The sequence below is a fragment of the Octodon degus genome, unplaced genomic scaffold (genome assembly GCF_000260255.1).
Source record: "Octodon degus isolate 3935 unplaced genomic scaffold, OctDeg1.0 scaffold00007, whole genome shotgun sequence".
In the NCBI taxonomy this organism is placed as follows: domain Eukaryota; kingdom Metazoa; phylum Chordata; class Mammalia; order Rodentia; family Octodontidae; genus Octodon; species Octodon degus.
In genome coordinates, this window is record NW_004524583.1 from 21,370,707 (window position 1) to 21,378,341 (window position 7,635).

At 40.9% G+C, this 7,635-nt stretch overlaps 1 pseudogene; it reads left to right on the forward strand.

The window, feature by feature from the left end:
- Positions 1–3,873: 3,873 nt before the first annotated feature.
- On the forward strand, positions 3,874–4,521 carry LOC105743580 (annotated as a pseudogene).
- The last annotated feature ends 3,114 nt before the right edge of the window (positions 4,522–7,635 follow it).

The window sequence follows — 7,635 nt, forward strand, 5'->3', positions numbered from 1 at the left end:
ATTTGTAAGTCTAAAGGATTTTTCAGAAAGAAGGATGATAGAACTATTTATTGGTATAGTCCACACGTGTGATTTTGATGGCAATCCAATGTTTTGTTATCTGTGATAACCAAACACAAACTATATCTTTTGATTGGTTGGTTCACATTTAATTATATACAGGATGTTTTTTCTAGATATGTGGTATCCAACAAAGGACAGAGCTTTCTTGTTTAAACACATTACGAAAACTTTCTGTTGAGAAAATTATGTGGGTAACTAGTTAAAGTTTACAAAGAGAAGCCTTTTTACCAATATGGCGCTGAAGGCAAAGAAGGAAGCCCCTGTTCCTCTCAAAGCTAAAGCAAAAGCAAAAGGCTTGAAGACCAAGAAGGCCATGCTGCAAGGCATCCACAGCCACAAAAAGAGGAAAATACAAACGTCACCCACCTTCTGCTGTCCCAAGACACTGTGGCTCCAGAGGCAGCCCAAATACCCTCAGAAGAGCACCCTCAGGAGGAACAAGCTTGACCACTATGCCATCATCAAGTGCCCCTGACCACAGAGTCAGCCATGAAAAAGATCGAGGACAACAACACACTCATGTTCATTAAGGATGTCAAAGCCAATAAGCACCAAATCAAACAAGCTGTACAGAAGCTCTATGACATCGAGTTGCCAAGGTCAGTACCGTAATCAGGCCTGATGGAGAGAAGCAGGCATGTGTTCGACTGGCTCCCGATTGTGATGCATTGGATGTCACCAACAAAATGGGACCATCTAAACTGAGTCTAGCTGGTTAATTCTAAATACATACTTTTTTCCCCATTTAAAAAAACAAAAGCTTACAGGGGCCGAGGAGATGGCTCAGTGGAATAAGCACTTCCCTGGCAAGCGTGAGGGCCTGAGTTCAATCCCTGGTTCTGAAAAAAAAAAAAAAAGAATTACTCTTGGGGCTGGTGAGATGGCTCAGTGGTCTAAAGTACCTACTTAGAACAAGCTTAGCAAAGCACAGGGACCGTGGTTCAATCCCCCAGCACCACATGCAAGCCACCCCGCCCCCTGGTGGGCTGAGCTGGCCACACACACACACACACACACACATAAATAAATAAAATAATTTTTTTTTAAATGGGGCCTAGTTTTAAAAAAAAGCTTACAAAGAGAATACATTCAGTTAGCTATATCTTATAAAACGTCTGCACAGGTAGCAAGAGAGGCAATGCACCAATTAAGGTGCAAAAAATGAGTGATAAGTTAGCCACTTGAAACATGTAATAAGGCAGACTTCTTAACAACTTGCAAAACTTTAGCAATACTTATTTCATTTAAAGTTATGGACTAGGGTTGGCCAAATAGCTCAGCGGATTAAAGCACCTGCAAGCAGGTACAGGGGCCAGGGGCTCAATTCCTGGGCCTGCCAGCCCTACACCTGGGGTGCACTGAGAAAGCAATTGAGACTGGGTGTAGTGGCATGTGCCTGCAATCCCAGCTCTTGGGAGGCTGTAAACAGTCGGATCACTATGAGTCCAATCTAGTAGTGAGACCCTGAACACCCTGTAGACCCTTCCCTAAAATATAAAACATAAAAATTAAAAAAATAAAGTTATGGACTATATGGACTCACATTCAATAAATCTCATGAGCATTGTCCTCTCCAAAGTTAGTAAATAAAGCTAACATAACTCATTTAGCTCAATACTATGCCAATTAGGTACTTAAAACCAGCCTGTAGAAAATGCAATTATATGTTTTATTTTTAACTTATCATAAATAAATAACACATCTTAAAAGCCCTCATATTAAAGTCCTCAAAAAAGATTTGTGCATATGAAAATATTTTCTTTGTAGCATAATCTGCAATTAGCCCAGTGATCAGCCTTCGCAGCTTGCATCCAAAAACAATTTAATTGCTTAATTTGATTCTGCAGTGCTTAGCATTTTGGAAAAACTAGCTTCCTGGAAAAATCAAAGGTTTTTAACATCTCTTCAGGAGTGTACCATCTTTGGGCCATGAAAGGTTAACATGACACTAAGCTATGATCCGTCACCACTCGGTAACCTCAACGAGCTCATACACTGCACTCCTAGAGAGTACTGAGTAGAACCTTGGTAACCAAGGAGACCCTCCGTGTAGCAACCCACAGAAGATGGTTCAGTAACTTGGGAGGCTATCAATTATTTATTTCTGTGAAAGAAACATCAGAGGATTCAACCCCAGGAAGAAGAGACGATGTTTATACAGCTTCTCCCGATGTGTGTCTCTTTCCACAGATCAGGGTGGTGGGATGCAGGCAGAATGGGATGCTCTTATTTAACCTGAGAAATCAGAGAATGGAGCTTTGGGCAACTGGTTAGAAATCAAGATGGGAAATCCCTGAAAGAAGTAGCCCTAGAGTGAGTGCTCCAGACTCTGAGCATAACTCCTCCTCACATCTTTGGCCGCAAACAGGGCAAGAATGCCAATGATTGCGGGGCCAGTAAATGGCGGGAGATACAGAATACTGAGCAGCTGTTTCAGCAGGGGTTGACCTGTGAGCTTAAAGTTTAAGTCCCACAAAGATACAATCAGGGACAAACAATATTTTCCATTACTCTTCCAAAATGCCACCCCTTAGGAAAAAGGAATGTTCTCTACTGTCTATATAGCCCAAAGTATAAATATATGGAATACATGAAAAAATGGGCACATTTTACTATACAGGGAAACCAGAAGAATAAAATCCAGCTTCTCACAGGAAACAATGAAGGCTGAAAACAACAAAATGATTTTTAAAATGTTGAGTGGGGAAAAAGCTTTCTCTTCAGCAAAAAATATCAATCAAAACTGAAGGTAAAATAAAGACATTTTCAGGTACGTAAAATATGACAGAATTGATCTCCAGTAAAGCTGTGCTTTAAGAATCTAATATTAAAATAAGTTCTTTAGGCTGAAAGAAAATTATTCCAGACCAAAGCATATGTCTGCTGGAAGAAATAAGGACTGGGGAATAAAGTTAAATGTGGATAAATATAAGACCATTCTTATATTTTCTTTGCTTAAAGCTAGAATAAAAATGTAAATAGGGCTTATAACATTGAAGTAAAACATCTAACAATCTCATAAGGGACAGGAAGGGTGAGCTAGTGGGTTAAGGATGTGTACCCCTAGCTCATCACAGATAGGTTTTATTAAATTATGTACAGTGTACTCCCTGAGCAAACCCAGGCAGTCTGGTCCCAGAGTTAAAGGGCAGTGCTGCTGTTTATCAAGTGAATATTTTTGCCACTGTTTGATGACCTCCAGTGACAACACTGGCCATAAGGCACAGCATCATTGTCATGGAAATGAAGCATGCGATGGAACAGAAACCTGTGCGATCCTAAAGGCCTGCTCTCTCCCCAACTTCTTCTGAAGGGAGCTGCCAGAGACAGCAAATCCTGCCACATAGTTTGCTGGGGGACACAGGGCACAACTGATTGCACTATGAATTGCATAACTGTGGCCTTTTGAGGCGCAGCTGGCTATTTTGCTAGACATGAGGAAGGTCAGGAGCAGGATGACCCAGGTGAATAATCTCTACCCAAGCGGGACTGGCATCTTGGATTACAATGAACAGAATCAATCAGACCCTATTTGGGGGATGGCCAAAGATAGTTGGAATAGCAAAGGGAGAAGCAGGCAGAGCAGCTGGCCACTGCAGGAAAAGGAAGTGAGTATTGTGACTACACAGCAGTGTACACCCACTAGGAAAGGGCGGACACACCGGCCCTCTGACTGCAGATGCGCACCCGATAACAGTGCTATTCCTCCAGCTCTCTAAGGAGGTGCACCTTGTTCTGCATCCCTACAATGAACTTCTAGCATTTAAGACGTGAGTCTACTTCCGGCCTCCCTCTAGCTGCCACCTTGGGTCCCCGCGTGTGTGCGCCTAATCTCAGCTGGTCCGCCTGAGACCCCCTGAGCGCCAGCCCTAGTCCCCCGTGCTGCCCCATATCCACTCCGACAAGATGAAAGAAACTATCATGAACCAGGAAAAACTCGCCAAACTGCAGGCACAAGTGCGCATTGGTGGGAAAGGAACTGCTCGCAGAAAGAAAAAGGTGGTTCATAGAACAGCCCCAGCAGATGATAAAAAACTTCAGTTCTCATTAAAGAAGTTAGGGGTAAACAATATCTCTGGTATTGAAGAGGTGAATGTGTTTACAAACCAGGGAACAGTTATCCACTTCAACAACCCAAAAGTTCAGGCATCTCTGGCAGCAAACACTTTCACCATTACAGGCCATGCTGAGACGAAACAACTGACAGAAATGCTACCCAGAATCTTGAACCAGCTTGGTGCAGACAGTCTGACTAGTTTAAGGAGACTGGCTGAAGCTCTGCCCAAGCAATCTGTGGATGGAAAAGCACCGCTTGCTACTGGAGAGGAGGAGGAGGATGGGGTTCCAGATCTTGTGGAGAATTTTGATGATGCTTCTAAGGGTGAGGGAAATGGAAGTAAATCAGCTTCTGAAAAAGATCAAACTTGGAAGAACTTGCTGGGAGCTGCCATTTTATGACAGCTTTTTAAGATTGTTTTTGTTTATGGATCTGATAAAATCTAGATCTCTAATATTTTTTGAGCCCAAGCCCCTTGGACACTGCAGCTCTTTTCAGTTTTTGCTTACAAAACTTACTTTGCTTACATACAATTCATTCTTTGCAGCCATTTAAGCTGGAGAAGCCTGGGAATAAAGTTTGAAACAGATTAATAAAAAAAAAAAAAAAAAAAAAAGACATGAGTCTGATAGCTCAGTGGGCTAAAGCGCCTGCTTAGGCAGGTGCAGGGACCGGGGTTCCAGCCCCAGCCTGCCGTGCAGGCCGCCCCTGGGGCACTCTGAGACAGTGATCGAGAGTGAGTATGGTGGTCTGCACCTATAATCCCAGTACTTGGGAGGCTGAAAACAAGAGAATCACCAAGTCCGATATGTCTAGTGGGACCCTGTAGACTCTGCACTAAATACATACAAAATAAAAAGTAAAAAAAAGATGTGATTCTTCCTGTGTTCTCTACAACCTAAAGGAGTTTCATTTCTCTTGGGGGGGGAGGGGAGAGGAGAGGTGGAACCAGACGTGCAATAAATAGCACATTAGAACAAATAATTCAGGCATAAGAATCCCATACCACGTGGAAAGGGATTACACAACCTGAGGTCTAGGCTGTGACATTTAAAATAGGGCAGAAGAAAAATGTGCGATAAAAATTACTACATAGTTGTTCAAAAAATAAATGAAAATGTGAATAGTTAAGCACTCACAAAGCTCTCCCCATGTCACATAAAAAGCCAGCCTTCTTCAAACTGTAATTTAATTCAGGAATCGGGGGTAAGGGAGGAAGACATTAGTAATTATGCTTACTTTTCTAGGTTTTTAATGTCAAAATGAAAGTAGTTTCCAGTACATAAAATTCTTTTTTTTTGTACCAAGAATCAAACTCACAACCACATGCTTGCCAGGCAGGTATTGTGCTGCTGAGCTATATCCCTGGCCCTAAAATTCATTTTTTAAAAGATTCCTAGGGCTGGGGAGATAGCTCAAGGGCATAAGTCTGCCTGGAAAGCAGGTCCCAAGTTCAATCCCCAGTACCCCCATCAAAAAAAAAAAAAAAAAAGATTCTTAAAGATAGCTTATTTCCCCTTACAGAGGGGAATCTTTCTGTCATATCCAATGTAGGTTACTGGGAAGAGGTTACATACTGTACTTCATTTGGCTAAAATAAATGTAATGAGGGCCAGCCAAATAGCTCAGCAGATTAAAGCACCTACAAGCAGGCACATGGACTGGAGGTTCAATCCCGGGGCCTACCATGCCAGCCCTGCCCCCAGGCCATGCTGTGATGGCATTGGGACTGGGCATGGTGGTGCACACCTATAATCCCTGAGTTTGGGAGGCTGTAAACAGGCGGGACACTACGAGTCTGATCTAGCAGTGAGACCCTGAACACCCTGTAGACCCTTCCCTAAAAATACAAAAATAAATAAAATAAAATAAAATAAAGATAACGAGGATTTCCTTAGCTGTCAACAGAGTTGACTTGAGGCTCTGTGTAAAACACAAAAGCTTTCAATTACCACAACTTAAGAAAATCACCAAAAAGTTACACTAAGCACAGATAATCATTTTGGTTTTCCTAGCATGCAAGTACTTTTTTTTAAAAAGTTTGCATTTTCCAGCTGTAATTATTTTGAACTTTAGTACACATGCTTTAACCATGCAACAGTTAATATTTTCAAACAAGTTAGTAGATTTGCCTCTTAGATCACAGTTCTGGAAAACCTTTTTGCCCAGTTGTCTCATTATCATTCCTTTGGCTTCCAGATGGTACAACTGTGCCCACTGGAGGGACGAGGCATTTATTCAATGTTAGAGATCTGGAATTTCCCTTCTTTGAATATATCCACTGGTAGGCAGGAAATCTGCAAGCTAGTAAGAGGAACACTTTATAAGCCCAGATGGGACCTAAGGTATGTTTGCAACATAACTCGTAATAGTAACACAAAAGAAACAAAAACAACGAACTATGATTTTCCATGGAGTACTGCACATTTCCAGGGTAGTTGTTTTTATTTATTTTTTCAATGTCTTTGGTACAGGGTTTCACTATGTGGCTCATACTTGTAGTGATCTTCCTGTTTTCAGCGTCCCCAGCACTGGGATTACAGGCACGTGCCACCACACTCAGTCTTAGTGGCCGGCTCAATGTGCCTGGGGTCAGGGCCAGCAGAGCATGTGGTGCTGGGGCTCAAACTCCAAATCCTGAGGTAGATTTCATCTGAAGCCATTATACTTTATTTTTAGTCAAAACTGTTCCCCTAGCTAAGCTTTCATACAAGCTGCATTCTGTAAATCCGTTTATTTTATTCATGATTTGAAACTGTCTCATTGCTATTTGTCTCTCAATAAAATTATGGGAAAAAAAGGAAAAGTAAAGCCATATAAATATGCTGAGCTGTAAAAGGCTCAAGTCAACAACTTCTGACATTGCCAGTCCTATGGAAAACCCACTACTATTATGTACTATTGGACTACATTGGAATATCTCACGCACCTACAATCTTTAAATGACAATGGAATACACTTCTCTGACAAAACTAAACAAAAAAAGGGCATACAAATGAAGGACCATTTTGCATCAGTATATTCAAAATAGGATAGATATACAGCTACTTTCTCTTAATTCAATCAATATTATGATTTGTTCTAATCGTGTTTGTGGACAGGATATCATGTCTGCATCTTGTACTATGAATAACCACTATGAAGACAACAATATGCAATGTATTAATTATTGATACTGTCCTCCTAATTGGTTTTGAAACTATCTCATTGCTATTTGTTTCTCAATAAAATTATTTTTTAAAAAATAAAATAAAAATATTTTATTCATGATTTTGTGTTTTTAGAGTTTCCCAGTAAGCCTTGTGTGTAACATTATAACCACTATAATTCCAATCCTCTATTTTGAATAAAGCTTTCATACATTAGAATTTCAGCTGAACTTTTTTTTATTATTGAAGATCTAACTCAGGGCCTTGCAAACAGTAGGCAAGTCCTCTACCACAGAGCTATAGCCTCAGCCCTGTACATTGACATCAATGAAAGAATGGTATGGTTTTAAATTTCAGTTTATATAT